Raw genomic sequence first — 15,773 nt, 5'->3', positions numbered from 1 at the left:
AGTCAAACACTAGGCAGAGCGTGGGGAATCCTGCAGGAGGGGCAGAAAGAATTGTAGGAGCCAGAGGGGTCCAAAGACACAAGAAAACCTACAGAATCTTACCTGAGCTTGTAGGAGCCCACAGAGACTGTATCAACAACCAGGGAGCCTGCATGGGACTGACATAGTCCCTCTGCGTATATGTTACAGTTGTGTAGCTTGGTCTTCTTATGGGACTCCTAACAGTAGGAGCAGGGGCTGTCTCCAAGTCTTTCGCTAGCTTTTGGGACCCTATTCCTCATACTGGGTTGCCTTGCCCAGCCTTAATGAGAGGAGTTGCGTAGACTTCCACACTTTGATATGCCCTGTTTGGTTGCTATCCATAGGAAGCTGCACTTTTCTGAATAGAAACAGAGGAGTGGATGGGGGGGGTGGTGGTGAGAACAAATTAGGAGGAGAGGAGAGAAGGGAAACTGTGATCTTGACGTAAAAATAATAATAACTAAAAAGTAATTTGCAGACAAATGGATAGATCTAGGAAAAAAAACATGCTGAGTGAGGTAACCCAGACCAAGAAAGACAAATATAATATGTACTCACTCACAAGTGGTTTTAGACATAAAGCAAAGAAAAACCAGCCTACAGTCCACAATCCCAGAAAATCTAGACAACAAAGTGGACCCTAAGACAGACATACATACATGGATTTAAATAGGAAGGAGAAAAAGACAAGGTCTTCTAAATAAATTGGGAGCATGGGGGTCACAGGAAAGGATAGAAGGAGAAAGGGGAGGAAGGGAGGGGAGTGGAGAAAAACATATAACACAATAAAAATGTTGTAATGAAAAAAATAATTTAAATAAAATAATATAAATATTAAAAGAATTTGACCTTAAAAAAGATCAAACAGACAAAATATTCAAAAGGAGAAAGATAAAAGAATACCTTATTGTTTGAAGCGTTCCAAAATTTCTACAGAGAACAGACTGATTTTACTTTTCTGGATTATATGTCCCAATCCGTTGACTAGTCTTGCCTGGTTTCAGGAGATGACCAGTTCAGGCTACGTATCCCCATTGCTAGGGGTCTTAGCTGGGGTCACCCTTGTAGATTGCTGGGAGTTTCCATTGCACTAGGATTCTACCTCACCCTGAATGTCCCCCTTTTTCAGAGTAAAATCCTTCTTTTAAAAAACTGTCCCCATAGTCTAAAGTACCTGAAGACTTATTCCCTGCTGGTGGTGCGATTAGAGGAGGTTGAGGAATGTGTAGGACTTGAGGCCTTGCTGAAAGAAGTAAGATACTAAGAGCAGGCGTTGGGAGTTTTTAGCCTTCCCCCACTTCCAGTTGGTTCTTGTATGTGGATGGAAATGTAAGTGGCCGGCTTCCTACTCCAGTTACCTGCTGCCATGCCTCCTCTGCCATTATAAATGCTTCCTATGGAACTGTAAGCCAAAATATATAATTTTGTCTTTTTTGTTTGTTTAAGCCTTCACCAAATCCAAACCTGCAGGCCACACTTCGATCCTGAACTTCTCAGCCTTCCAAACTAAGAAACTAATGTAAATTGCCTAAGCCCCTCTGTCCATGGTATATTGTTACATCAGCCAAAACCAAGCAAGATGTTACGAGTGACAGGAAGACAAAGAGCTATAACAACCTTTCTGAAATATAAACAGAAACATCATATAATCCTGGGTGATGGAAAATCCTAAAAGATTAAGGTGGGGGGGGAGGTAAGGTTACAAAAGAAGTAATCAAACAGTGTCTTCTATGAACAGGAAATAACATTACTGATACAGGATTTTCTCAGCACCTATGAGAGTAACTGAGACATACATAGGCACCAAACAACTTACTGAACAAAATAATGACAAGTTAATTCATTACATGGGTATAAAGGGATCATTAAGCAGTCCAAAACAAAACATAGCTGCAATGATAGGTAGGTAAGTAAGTAGGTAGGTAGGTAGGTAGGTAGGTAGATAGATAGATAGGTAGGATAGATAGATAGATAGATAGATAGATAGATAGATTAGATAGAGAGATAGATAGATAGATAGATAGATGTAGATAGATAGATAAGACTCTGAGTTTTATTGCCCCATAAATAAAACCTCATACATACTATAAGTGTTTTTTATAAGCTATTGCTATTTTATAGAATCCAATTTATCAGTTTTGAAACTGTGTAGATTAAAATCTTATCAAGCAGTACACATAAGAGTATGTTTATAAAACTGACCATCTATTTTGTTTCATTAAAACATATTGTATCTACATATTGTCAATGTTTATTTAAAATTATCTACATTTTTGGGGAAGCATTTCACACATAAACCACAGTGAAGATTTCGTCGGAAAAACCACTGAGTCCCTTCCCTCTACTTTGCATTGCCAAGAGTGTTTCTTCACTTTCTCTTGTCCTACACTTGCCTTAAATTCATGTGTCCCCATATCAATAACAGAAAATTTGTTTTTCTAAGTTGCACCATTCTGAAATAGAAGTCTTCATTAAAAAAAATCGTTATCTGGCCAGGTATGGTGGGACACAAGATAGGAGACTGCCACGAGTTAGAAGCCAGCTTGCACTACCTAGTGAGACCATTTCAAAAAAAGAAAAAAAAATCTGTTATAGTTCAAGTATACCAACACACTATTAACACACTTTGTTCTTCTCAATGATCTTTTCATTCGTGTGTGTGTGTGTGTGTGTGTGTGTGTGTGTGTATCCACCTTGACAAAAGCAGAGCAGGGTGGACAACACCGCGAAACTCCGTGCCAACCTCACCCTCAACGTGTATTACACTTCAAGGTCACTTAGAATTAAGACATCTACCTATTTATTTGGATTGTATGGGCCCATAGTTTCTTCCCTTGGCAACCAGCATATAGTGTAAAGTATAATATATAATTATATAATTATTTCTTAATTAGCCTTAATAGTGATAAGCTCCTACTTCAGTCATTAAAATTATGATGTACATTTACTATGTCTTCTATTAACTGGCTTTAACGATAAAAAAGCATGATAGTTTTTCAATAATATGAACCCAGAAGTTTATGCATGCTATGAAGAGAATAAAAAGTGTCTGGGAAAATATGGGACAAATTATGAGGCATTCTGAGGTAAATAAACAAATCCAAAGATCAATCATAGTGCTCATTTTGTGGCATTTTTAATCTACACTGTAGATATAGCAGCCCCTGCTCTCAGTCTGAATGTATGTAACCAACAGAACGGGTAGGTAAGGCGAATCTAGCCAGAAGTTCTGACAGTAGCTCTGAAGACCCCACATTCTAGTATACCAGAGTCACTCTGCAAGCATCTGGCTCACTCCAACACCAGCAGAAGTCTCTACTTCTGCTTGTTTCCTTCGATAGGCTTCTACGCCTCTATGGTATACAGAGTGCCAGAACTGTGATCCCAAGACTCACTTTCACATCTGTCTATTCACGTTTTCCTCCAGGCTACTGGGAGATTCTACAACACTAATATTGCCAGTATTAAGCCAATGTCTTTAAAGGACAGTGTGGACATCTATGTTTACACACACAAATCAAGACAACAGGAACACAAAAAAAACCACTCAGCTTAGGGTGCGGAGATCATACATTCATTTTATATATATATACACATATATATGAATGTATATATAAATATATTTAAAAGACAAGTGGTTAATTGGAGAAGGTTCTTTCCATTCTATACCACCAAGAATTCATAAAACTTTCCTGTTTCTTACTTTTTGCTTTTCACTTGGAATTTGATATACAGTCCAAATTGGCCTTGAACTCATAGCAATCCACCTGCCTTAGTTTCTTCAGTTTTGTGATTGTAGGCATTAGCCACCATGCCCATTTAAAATTCAAAAATACTATTTAATAAGTAAATTTTATTGCTATTAGAAATATTTTAATAAAAATTAAATCAACCAGTATATTTTAAAATGATTATGATTTCAAGTCCAGAGTGCTCCAAATATTAAAATAGTTTGAGATGCGATATTTATACTAAGGTTATATAGCTCATTAGAAAATCATAATCCTTAAGAAAGATTTGTCCTATTTTTAAAATTCATGTATGATTTTAGGATTTACACATAATTTATATGTATAACAGATACAAAATCAGGGCAAATGAATATTTCACTTTTTACTCCAGAACCCATTTTTATAACTATACTACATAACATTTTCCTGATAATGGAAAACCTGTCAGAATTCTTACCATCCTAGTACCATAACTATTACTATGTCAGTGCGTTTTGGTTGTCAGGTAATCACTTTCTAATAGGATTATCTTTATACCTCGCCTAAGTCGACAACCGTCCTGTATCAATAACTTAATAAGCACTACAGTTTGAAAGACCATTCAATTTCACACACCACATACTTCTATCAGCACAACACATAGAGTACTACAGTGAAAACCACCTTAGATGCGTTATTTCTTCAAATTTTCTCTTCAGAGTATAGTGCAGAGACTACAAAGAGATTCTACCAAGAAGAAGGTGGTTCAGGTGAGAGGAAAGCGGCGTCACTCTCTGAGGGCACGGAAATGTCCACTCTAGACACAAGGACTGCTGCTCATCCTTGCCGCGATAGCTGGTTCTTCTGGCAGCAGCCACTGATGCTATCACAGAAGGGCACACAGCATTTCCCATGCTCCATTTCTCCTTTTTTGTCATTACTAGCAGAGATGACAGCTATACAAGCTACCACAGCTATCTACTCAGAATTCTAGGACTAGATGACAGTTTTTGCAAAATCAAATAAATAACTTTTAAATCAACCTAAGTTTCCAGAAATGAGAAGATTTCTAGTTTTTAATACTTTAACCAACCTGATATCATGTTTAAAATTTTTAAAAATTAAATTAAAAAATTAGTAAATGTGGTGGCACACACCTTTGATCCCAGCATGTAGGAGGCAGGCACAAAGGATCTTTGTGAGTTTGAGGCCAGCCTGTTCCAGAATGCTGGAAGAACTTGAGACGCTGTCCCAGAAGAACAACCACCACCCAAAACACTTTCGAACCATGTGGAAGCAGAATGTGATGATACAAAACTGGTATCATAGCACATCCACTGGAAAGCAAGCAATGGGATGTGAGACACTAACTCAAGCTAGTTCATGAAGTACTTTCAGCATGTAGAATCCAGAGAAAATAAATAAAACTCTGTTTTAGTACATTATGAAGCACCCAGCCAAGTCCATAACCCTTTTAGTAAACTGTTGAAATGGGACTCTGAGCAACTCAGGAATATTCAAGATATGCCTACCAATGAGCAGGCAAACCTGACCACAGTTTCAGACTAGCTACTGAGGCTGAAAAACAACTCATGAGCAGGGGCAAGCACATAAAAATGTCAGAAGATAACATCTCTACTCCCCCTTCAACCGAGACATGGCGTGTGAGTATGTAAGCTCACTCACTGAAAAGGAAAGTTGAAAAGGAAAAGGTCGGAGCCCAAGATGGTTACAGTCAGACAGGAGAATGGGGGTGTGGTGAGTTAACAGAAAAGGAGTAAGAAGCACACAGAGACCAAGAGCATTTTAAGGAGACAATAAAAATTTTCAAATATATGAAAGATATAACTACCCTACCCTCCAACAGTAAGGCTTCTTCCCCCTCCATCCCAGATCTATCAATGAGGGACTGAAGGGTAAAACTGGTTATGTATTAGCTTCAGGACACCATCTTCCCATTGGAGACTGGCCTAGGGGGGTCAAAAGAGGTCAACATACCACCAGATGGCAACACAGAGTCAAACATAATTGCCACTTATTTATCTAGAATACATAAGGACAGTAGAACATAATAATGGCCAATATATCAACTGAATGTCTGTCTTCTTTTATATTAATAAAAGATTAAAGAAATTAAAAAATCTCTCCATAGAAAGGTAAATATTGAGATGGAAGGAACTGCTTGTCACTAGAAAGCACAGACCCTCAATTAGTAACTGTACCTTTCCTGTGTAAACGGCAGAAGAAAGTAATTAACAATTAATAGAATCTGCCCTCAATTTAAAAGCTCGAAGGGAAGTAATTAAATTTAGTAGAAGCTGTAGCTTCTAAACAAGGGTACATCATACAAACACGAAAGGAAACATAGACTTGAATAATAAATATAAATTAAAAACAAGATCTAACTACAGAGGTTAAAGAGAAATGATCATAAAATCATTTTTCTGAAGAAATCTCTATTCACAAAACTACTTTATGGACCTATTTTAATCTAGGCAAAGGTTTTTATTTGAATCTTGGCTGATAGTTCCAAAGTACAACTTGCTTCTAGTTTATTTATGCATGCAGATCAGGCTGCTTCCTGCAGCTTGAATTAACTGTACAAGTACCTTTCCTATCAATGCAGACAGATTTGATATACAGTGTCAACATTACTACCAGGGATAGAGATCACAAACATTGCTCTGCTTGTTGGTCATGAAATAAAATTGCCAAGCAGAATTTTTGTAGCTCCAGAGGGTAAATTAATGCAGGCAACATGGTTATCAGCAGTCTTTAGCCTGCCTCTCTCAGCTTCTAACAGAAACATTTAGGAGAGGAAACATTATGTCTGGCTACAGCTGCACATTACACGGTCCATTGAGACTCATGCTGATGGCTGAACTGAATAACAAACAGCTGGGTATAAATGTAAAAATCAGAAAATCAATTTTAAACACACATATTTCACAAATCCTCTGAAATTCTAGCACTGTACAAGAAAGATAACTTGACATCATAGAGTGAAAAATTATTCCAGAGATTAAAGTTCAAAAATAAACCTGGGCAGCTTGGGGTCATTATGGTTTCCAGAAGGGCAGTGTGAGAACAGACAAAGGCAGGACCATCAGCTCGCTCTCTGGCTCTGGTCATGCTTGACTTGATAGTCATCAGAAGTACCTTAGTTTTCTATTTGAGGATTTCCAGAATAAGAAAAAGCTGTTTCATGAATCTGACTGAATGGAACAAAAAGGTCTCTCTCAAAGTCTCATTTCAAGATGCTCCATCAAGGATCCGGACACTGGGGAAGGGTGTTGACAGCGATTCCCAGAAATTCCCAGTACAAATGATCAGGGTTAAAGAATAAAAATAACCTAAGGAAATGACATATTTTAAAATGCCCTGCAGGGTGCTAACACATCCGAACCATCAAAGGAATGGCCACATCATTGTTTGCTTAAGAATTAGAGAGAGGGTAAAAGTTTATTTTCATGGGCAGTTTAAAAACCTGCATAACCACTTTTTGTAGAAAGGTTTGCATTAACCTCATGCATCGGCTTTTGACAACCAGCACACATTTATATTTAAGAAACCTAGTGGCACAGGCTACACCTGAGATGGAGTACCACACTGCCTATCATTCAAACCAGGTCAATTTTAAGAGCAAAGGGAGTGCGCTATGAATGATGGCATTGGTACAACAGGGACAAACTGGGATTGCCCTAGCAGAGCATGCCACATGTTCACTCCGTCTTCAATGCTAAGAATGTGAAAAGGAACCAGAGGTCATAAATGGAATGCCGAATGATTGGTAGCTATGACCTATTCTTACTTTCATCACCTCTGCCTCCTCATTTTCAGCCGCCATCCAAGTAAATTAAAGAACTCTTCTAAAGGAAGTTCAGAGAGCAAAAGATGGCCTAGACAAAAATCCTCACACCTTCGCTCACACAACTAATACTGTGGATCACAGCAGACTTCCCAGTGGGGAAGGGCACTACTATTTTGTTGTTTTTTTCAGAGAGGAAGAACTATAATATTCACAGTTTTGATTTATGTTGACCTTTTGCTATCACAAGCTAACATAACCAAGATCACAAAAGTATTAATATGCATGAACACTGTCTTGAGGACTCTTTACTTCTTTAGTGTTCTCAGTGATAAATAATAATTATTTTTAAGGATCTTGATGTGCCAAAAAATGTTGTGGCAATATAATATTAATGTCACATGATCTGTAGGTTAAAGAATGAAAGTCTTGGCTGGGGAAATGGCTCATGGTTGAGGGTGTTTGGTGCACAAGTATGACTACCAGGGTTAAAATTTCAAGGACCAATGTAAAAAGTTTTACATTGATGCACTGGCCTGTGACCCCAGCCTAAAAGGATGGGGGAGAGCAGGAGGAGAGTTTGATGGCTGCTAGCCCAGCTCCAGGTTCAGTGGAAGATCCTATCTCAAGGAGATAAGGTAGAGAGTAATAGACTCCCCTGTCCTCCCTATGTGTGCTGACATACATGTGTGCATACTGCACATACATCTCCCTGCCTCTTTTCCTCACGCATAAACATGCGCACACACACACATACACACACAAATTTTTTTAACTTAAAACTTCTCTACAATAGCATACAACATATTAAATATTATGGCATTTTTGGACAAAGTGTAAAATTACTCTTTTGGGAAAAAAATGAAGGTTTATGGAAAGTTAGGAAGATTCAACAAGAAAAGTCTAGACTAATTCAACAGAGTCTAAAGAAAAAAAAATGAAATTGAAGATCCTTCCTTTAATTAGCGTCTCCTTGAAGAATACCCTAATATTTCTAAGGGTCACAGACTGAAGCTCAGAAAAACCACAAGTTTAATGATTATACATTTTACAAACTCTTAGAACATCTGGAAGTTTCCACCTGAGACTGAATGTGTGAAGAATCATTCTTAGAATAAATGCAGCATTTTTTTCAATGGCAAACATTTCAAAATAATATACAAAGAATAGATTTCAGGATAAAAAGATGCTTCGTTTATTTCCACGTGACAGCAAAACAATTGATATCTAAGCTGAACAGGTCAGTCGTGAGTCCTGAACAGCTCCTCAGCTGTCCACCTGAATTTTAACTCTTCAATCTGTAGAACAAACTGTAAGGATACAGTGTAGTTTCTGACCTGCGCTGTATTTGCAAGACCACAATGGAATCAGTACTATAGAAATCCAGAAAATTAGGTAACTCTAAAGGCTAATATACTTTAGCTCTGGGCTAATTGCATTTCTTAAAATGAGTTCTGGTGACTGGCTAAGAATCTAAGATATCAAGAGCTCAGGTAGTTATACAAAAAATACAACCCATCAAGAAAAATAATTCAGGAAATGGAGGGTGGGGGAGAGGGAGAGATTGATTGTAACTCATAGAGGAAACTCAAGAAATAGACAAATTGAATTGCCCTCACACCTTACAATTGGGCAATTATACAAACTGCCTATCTCTCCGAATATTTACTGCCTGAGCTTGCTTACAAAGCTTGTAAAAAAACATTTACATTTCAAAAGAACAACAACAATAAAAAACCTTGTTGGTATGTTGTATTACACAGACAACCTTTTATTCAAACCCCAGTAATCTTATTTCAGCTCTACAAATGCTAAAAATGCATAATATAATTGAAAACCTTGATATTAGACTATAAAGTGATCTGTTAAAAACATAACATATACCTAATAATTTTGTTTGAAAAGATAACACGCATATTGGGAAATCTACCGTATATACACCATCCCCAAATGAATGTTAACTGGTACAATAACTTATGACCCAATAAACATTTCTTTGATGACAAATTTGCCTCACTCATCAGAAAAAGAACCAATCAGGCTTATAAATAGTTGTTGGGCTTTTGGAGCAACCCTGTTTCTCTGTTTTGTTGCTTCTTTAAATAAAGCCATCACAGTATTTTTTCTTTAAAACTTTTACCAATTTTAGGCTATAGTACAGATTGAAAGGTGAATTATAATACCACAATATGCCACAAAGACTGTGAATATGGTACTTTAAAAACAAATTAACAATAAAATCATTATAACTTCTTCCTATAAGTTTACCACTCTAAGCCAAGGCACATTTTCTATTTCATGGATTTTAAAATTAGACACAACAATGAGCAAAATAAAGAACTTTAAATCTAACTCCTTTTACCTTGCTTTAAAAATTACAAGTGGTTTTGCCAGCATTTAAGGATAAGGGAAGAATCATGATGCAGTGTGCCCCTACAGGAACATTAAAAAAAAAAAAATCAGTGGTACAAGAACGACTGGGATTTACAACCACAACTTAAGGTCAGAGGAGCACACGTGGACCTGCTCCAGGAAGGTAACAGTGACTGGAGCTCAACCAATGTTCTCTATTGCCCTTTGTGCTGGAAGCTAAACTAATTTGTGGTTTCTTGTTGTATGTCCTGGAAACAGCAGATTTGTGATAGGCGATGCACAGTGATTGAGATGACAATACAGAAAACGAAGCCCCAAAAGAGTAATAGCATTTTCCTCCAATTACACGATCATCATTGGAAACCCAGCATTTTGACAAAGTGTTCAAACATCAGAGAATGTAGTTGGTATCGCACAGTTGAGAACCACAGTATTGGGCCTCATAGTCTGATTTCTGAAAGCCCTATAATGAGGATAGAGTGAATATACATTCCATTCTTTGGCTGTATTTTTGTTCAACAAAGCCTGCAATTTTCAGTCACTTGAAAATGTAATTATAGATAATGTTTGCATCAGTAGCAAGAATACAATAAGCACATGGGGCATGAAAACCCCACTCCAACCACATCCTCTTAGGTTACGGTGCTCGTCTCCTGCCAAGAGTAAAGGCACTTCGACAAGCTAATATTTGGTATGAAACCGTTGATCGTTGGGATCAACCCATGCGTGAATTCTTCTATAACTTTGCTATTAACTCTTACAGACACTGGGTGTTAAAGAAAAGACAGAAACTTCTAGTTTCCTGAAAACTTGGGATACTTGAGTAAAGCTACGCTGTGGAGAGGATGAAAGAGTAATGTAATGGCTCCTGAAATGAAAATGTCCCACACGTAAGAGTTGGTGACAACTCTCAGGCACTTAAAACAAAATAGCATCTTTAGATTTTACTTAATTTATTGACTATTATATGGTTTACTTAAGGAGGTAAGAATGGTTGCAAATCTAAAAAAGATGCTGCATAAAATTGCCAACTAATCGAGACAATGGGGAATCAACACCACTTGAAAGCCTTTTCCTGACTCATAAGAAGCAGAGTTACAGTTACCCCAGAAAAAATTAACTGTTCATCTAAATCAAATGCAAACATTCAGAAGCTAGAAGTAAATCTCTGGAGTGAAATTCCATGTATCTAATAAATCCTTAAAAGAAAACTAGATAAAAATATACAATCATAAATTAAAAGGATCCACCTTAATATTAAAGATGTTTCTTTATCCTGAGTAGGTAAGAATCTACCTCAGACACAGAGATCTTGACACAATAAAAATCAAAAGTAGTCGGGTGGTAGTGACTCACACCTTTCAATTCAGTGCTCAGGAGGCAGAGGCAGGTGGATCTCTGTAAATTCGAGGCCAGCACGATCTACAGAGTGAGTTCCAGTACTGGCTCCAGAGCTACTGAGAAAAACCAAAAAAAAAAAGAAAGAAAGAAAGAAAAAGACAAATCTGCAACACTATTGCCTTCTAGACTAAAAAACTGTATATTGTTATGAAATTAAATTTTAAACAAAATTAAAAGTCATTTGACAGAAAAGTATCTAAAAAGCACAAGAGTGTTGGTTACAACTAAGAAACTATACATAGTTAAATATAAAAATCCTGGCACAGCAGGGCCGTGGTGGCGCACGCCTTTAATCCCAGCACTCAGGAGGCAGAGGCAGGCGGATCTCTGTGAGTTTGAGACCAGCCTGGTCTACAAGAGCTAGTTCCAGGACAGGCTCCAAAACCACAGAGAAACCCTGTCTCGAAAAACCAAAAAAAAAAAAAAAAAATCCAGGAAATCTGGGACACTATGAAAAAACTATCCCAGATCAAAGACCCAGAAAATACTTTCAACAAAACCATCGAAGAAAATTTCCCTAACCTAAATAAGGAGACGCCTATAAAGAAACGAGAACACCAAATAGACAGGACCAGAAAAGAAAGTCCCTTCACCACAAAATAATCAAAAAATTAAATGTACAAAACAAAGAAAGAATATTAAAAGCTGCAAGGAAAAATGACCAAGTAGTATGTAAAGGCAGACACAGTAGAGTTAAACTGGACTTCTCAACGGAGACTCTAAAAGCAGAAGGGCTTAGACAGACGTGCTATGGACTCTAAGATTAGACTACAGATGCTAGCTCACACAACCATACCCAGAAAAACCTTCCATTACGATAGGGAAGATAAGACATTGCATAATAAAACTAAATTTAGTCCGTATCTATCTATAAATCCATACCTACAGAATGTACAAGGAAAACTCCTAACTAAAAAGGTTGACTACACCCCAAAAAAACACAAATAATTGCAGACCAGAAAATCAGAGGGGACCCCCACACACTGAGCTGATGTAGCCGTTTTAATATCTGACAAAATAGACTTCGAATCAAAATTGATCAGAGGAGATCGTGAAGGATACTATGTATTCAAAGAAAAAAAAATCCACCAAGGATCTTGCAATTCTTAACATTTACATACCAAACACAAGGACACCCAAGTTCATCAAAGGAACCCTACTACAGCACAAATCACATCCTGACCTTCACACACTAGTGTAAGACTTCAATACCCTTCTCTTGCCAACTGACAGGTCATCCATACTAAGCAGAGAAATGCTGAAGCTAACCAACAGACCTAACATAATTTCAGACACACACACACACACACACACACACACACAAACCTTCTTTTAAGCGCCTCATGGAACTTTCTCCAAAACTGACTACATACATGCTTAGACACAAAACAAGTATCAACAGATACAAGGAAACGGAAATAATATCCTGCATCCTATCTGACCATAATGGATTAAAATTAAAACTGGATATCAATCACAACAGAAATCTTATCAAAGTCATGAAAACAAACAAAAACCTCACTACTGAATGAAAAATGGGTCAAGACAGAAACTAAAGACTTTCTATAACTAAATGAAATTGAACACATAACATACCCAAGCTAATGGGAAACAATAAAGGCAGTCCTGAGGCCAGTTTATATCACTAAGTGCCAATATAAAATATTTGAGAGAACTCATACTAATAACAGCACACCTGTAAGCTGTAGGACAAAAAGAAGAAATCATGTCCAAAGGGAGTAGATGGCAAGAAATAAAGTAATCAAAAATGAAAGCAAATTATACAACAAAAACCAATACGAAGAATCAATAAATCAAAGAATTGGTTCCCTGAGAAAAATCAGTTAAGATTGACAAACTCTCATTCAAATTAACTAAACAGCAGAGAGAGAGAATATCAAAATTAACAAAATTAGAAGTGAAGGGAGACATAAAACACATCAAAGAGACCAGGCGGTGGTAGCACACTCCTTTAATCCCAGCACTAGGGAGGCAGAGGTAGGCAGATCTCTGAGTTCGAGGCCAGCCTGGTCTACAGAGTGAGTTCTGGGCTACATAGAGAAACCCTGTCTCAAAAAACAAACAAACAAAGACACCAAAGAAATCCAGAGAATCATAAAAACATACTTTAAAAACCTGTATTCCACTAAACTGAAAATTCTAAAAGAAATGGATAATTTCCTAGATACATCACTTACAAAGTTAAATCAAGATTGGATAAGCCATTTAAAAAGACCTATAACCCCTCATGAAATAGACTAAGTAAGTTTCCTGGCCAAAAAAGCCCAACACCAGGTGGTTTTAGTGCAAAATTCTACCAGAATTTCAAAGGAGACTTAATGCCAATACTCATCAAATTACTCAAAGGAAAACAAAACAAAAACAATACAACAAAAATAAACAACAACAACAACAAAAAAAACAGAAACAGAAGGAACACTGCCCCATTCATTTTAGAAGGGCACAGTTACCCTGGTACCCAATATATATAATGACCTAACAAACAGAAGTACAGACTGATATCCTTACAAACATAGATGCAAAAATTCTCAACACTTGCAAACCAAATCGAAGAAGACAGGAAAAAAAATGCCTATTATGATCAAGTAGATTTCATCCCAGATATGCAGGGATGGTTCAACATTCATAAACTGATAAATATAATCCATCTCAAAAGCAAACTGAAAGACACACACACACACACACACGATAATCTCATTAGACACAGAAAGCATCTTTGAAAAAAATCCAACACCCCTTCATAATAAAAGTTCTGAAAAGACTAGGGCTAAAAGACACATATCTTAACATATATAAATGATATATTTAACAATAATAAATAAAGGCAGTTAACAGCAAGTCCTTAGCCAACAACTTAAATGGAGATTATCTCAAAGCAGTTCTACTAAAATAGGAACAAGACTCACTTGTACACTCGCTCAGAGCTACTCAATATAGTAACCTGAAGTCTTAGCTAGAGCAATATGACAACTGAAGGAGATCAAGGGGATACAAATTAGAAAGGAAGAAGTGTTTGGCCTTGGAAGAACTCAAACATCTTAAGAGCAACTTCTAGGTTTAAACTTCAGGAAGCAACAATAAAAAGATCTCAGGCTTTGGGGAGCGCTGAAGGAAACACAAGGTTGGCTTTATTGAACCTCAATCTGTATCTAAAATGTTATGTACCAAGCAGACCTAAACAATAAGGTAGAGAGGCAAGACAATGATGTGGCTATAATTCAACTTCTGTGGCTGTCAATAATTTAACTTTGACTGGTTTTTTAAATATTTATTTATTATGTATACAATATTCTGTCTGTATGTATGCCTGCAGGCAAGAAGAGGGCACCAGACCCCAATGAAGATGGCTGTGAGCCACCATGTGGTTGCTGGGAATTGAACTTAGGACCTTTGGAAGAGGAGGCAACGCTCTTAACCTCTGAGCCATCTCTCCAGCCCCAACTTTGATTGTTTTTTATAACTCAGCCCAAATGATGCCTTTAAAGCAAATTATACTTCTTTAAACTGATAAAATGTGCTAATTACAAAGAACTTATTATTTCTCACAGAAACACTTAGCAGCTGTACAACTGGCCCCCTTTCTAAAGATCTGCCAGTTTCCCACCAGGGCCCTAGTTTTGCTTTATCAACAAACTTAAAAGACAGCAGTAACTCCCACCACCACCTAAATCCACTCTGCCTTTATCGAAGTCCCTACCTGGCTCACCTTATACATGAAATGCTGTGCTATATAAGGCAAGAGACTGTTTGTGAGGTCAATTTCATGGTTTATACAGTTTCTCCAAACAATGTGATGGTTTTAGCCACAGTAGAGCCAAGTACTCCTCTGGCCCATTAATGAGGCTATTCCCTAGGCAATGGATTCACATCCTGAGGCTTTAGCTTCTGAAGAAAGCATGATCTTGACTAATCTAAAAGAACCAAGATTTGTAGCAGTAGAATCAAATGCTCACATCACAGTTACTCTAACCTGTTAGGATTCTAAGGAGCTCATCAACAATGTTTGGAGGAGGAGGGGGTTCTTTAATAAATACAAAAAAAAAAAAGAACTAGAATCCATCAACAACTGGGCACCTAGATGCTTCAAATAGCCACATACTATGTCTTATGCCACATTGTAAATTTAAAAAAAAAATACTGATTTTTTTCCCCCTTGAGTCTGACCCTCCTACAGCTACTAATCCTGTGTGCTTCAGGTGCGCTGTGGCTAATGAGGTCACTGGGTTGCAAAAGCTACATTATTTCCTTTCCACATTCCTACCAGAGGTCGGAGTTCCTAAAATGCAGAGGTCAGAATCCCAGTATGTTAGAACCACCCTTAACATTGTTTAAATGATTCTTTTCTCCTAAGAAAATTGCAATCGCAACCAGTAGGTGTTGAAATGGGCTTTACAGATTGCATATATCAAGATATTGAAAGGAGAACTTGCTTTTGTATT

The 15,773-nt window shown here is 37.3% G+C and overlaps 1 protein-coding gene across 14 annotated transcripts in view; it reads right to left on the bottom strand.

Moving 5' to 3' along the window:
• Window positions 1-15,773, bottom strand: part of Celf2 (CUGBP Elav-like family member 2) — an 824,322-nt gene that overhangs the window by 281,818 nt on the left and 526,731 nt on the right. Inside the window, exon 1 of one of the 14 annotated variants that reach the window (XM_041630568.1) lies at window positions 9,902-9,924. The exons of the other annotated variants lie outside the window; for them this stretch is intronic. The gene's annotated coding sequence lies outside the window, so the exon portion shown is untranslated. Of the gene's footprint in view, window positions 1-9,901; window positions 9,925-15,773 lie in introns of those variants that run through there. 14 annotated transcript variants of the gene reach the window in all.

Source organism: Microtus oregoni, unplaced genomic scaffold (genome assembly GCF_018167655.1).
Source record: "Microtus oregoni isolate MIOR12 unplaced genomic scaffold, Mior012 000035F_ref0000213, whole genome shotgun sequence".
NCBI lineage: Eukaryota > Metazoa > Chordata > Mammalia > Rodentia > Cricetidae > Microtus > Microtus oregoni.
The sequence above is the reverse complement of the archived record's forward strand: the minus strand, read 5'-3'. Positions and strand labels throughout refer to the sequence as shown.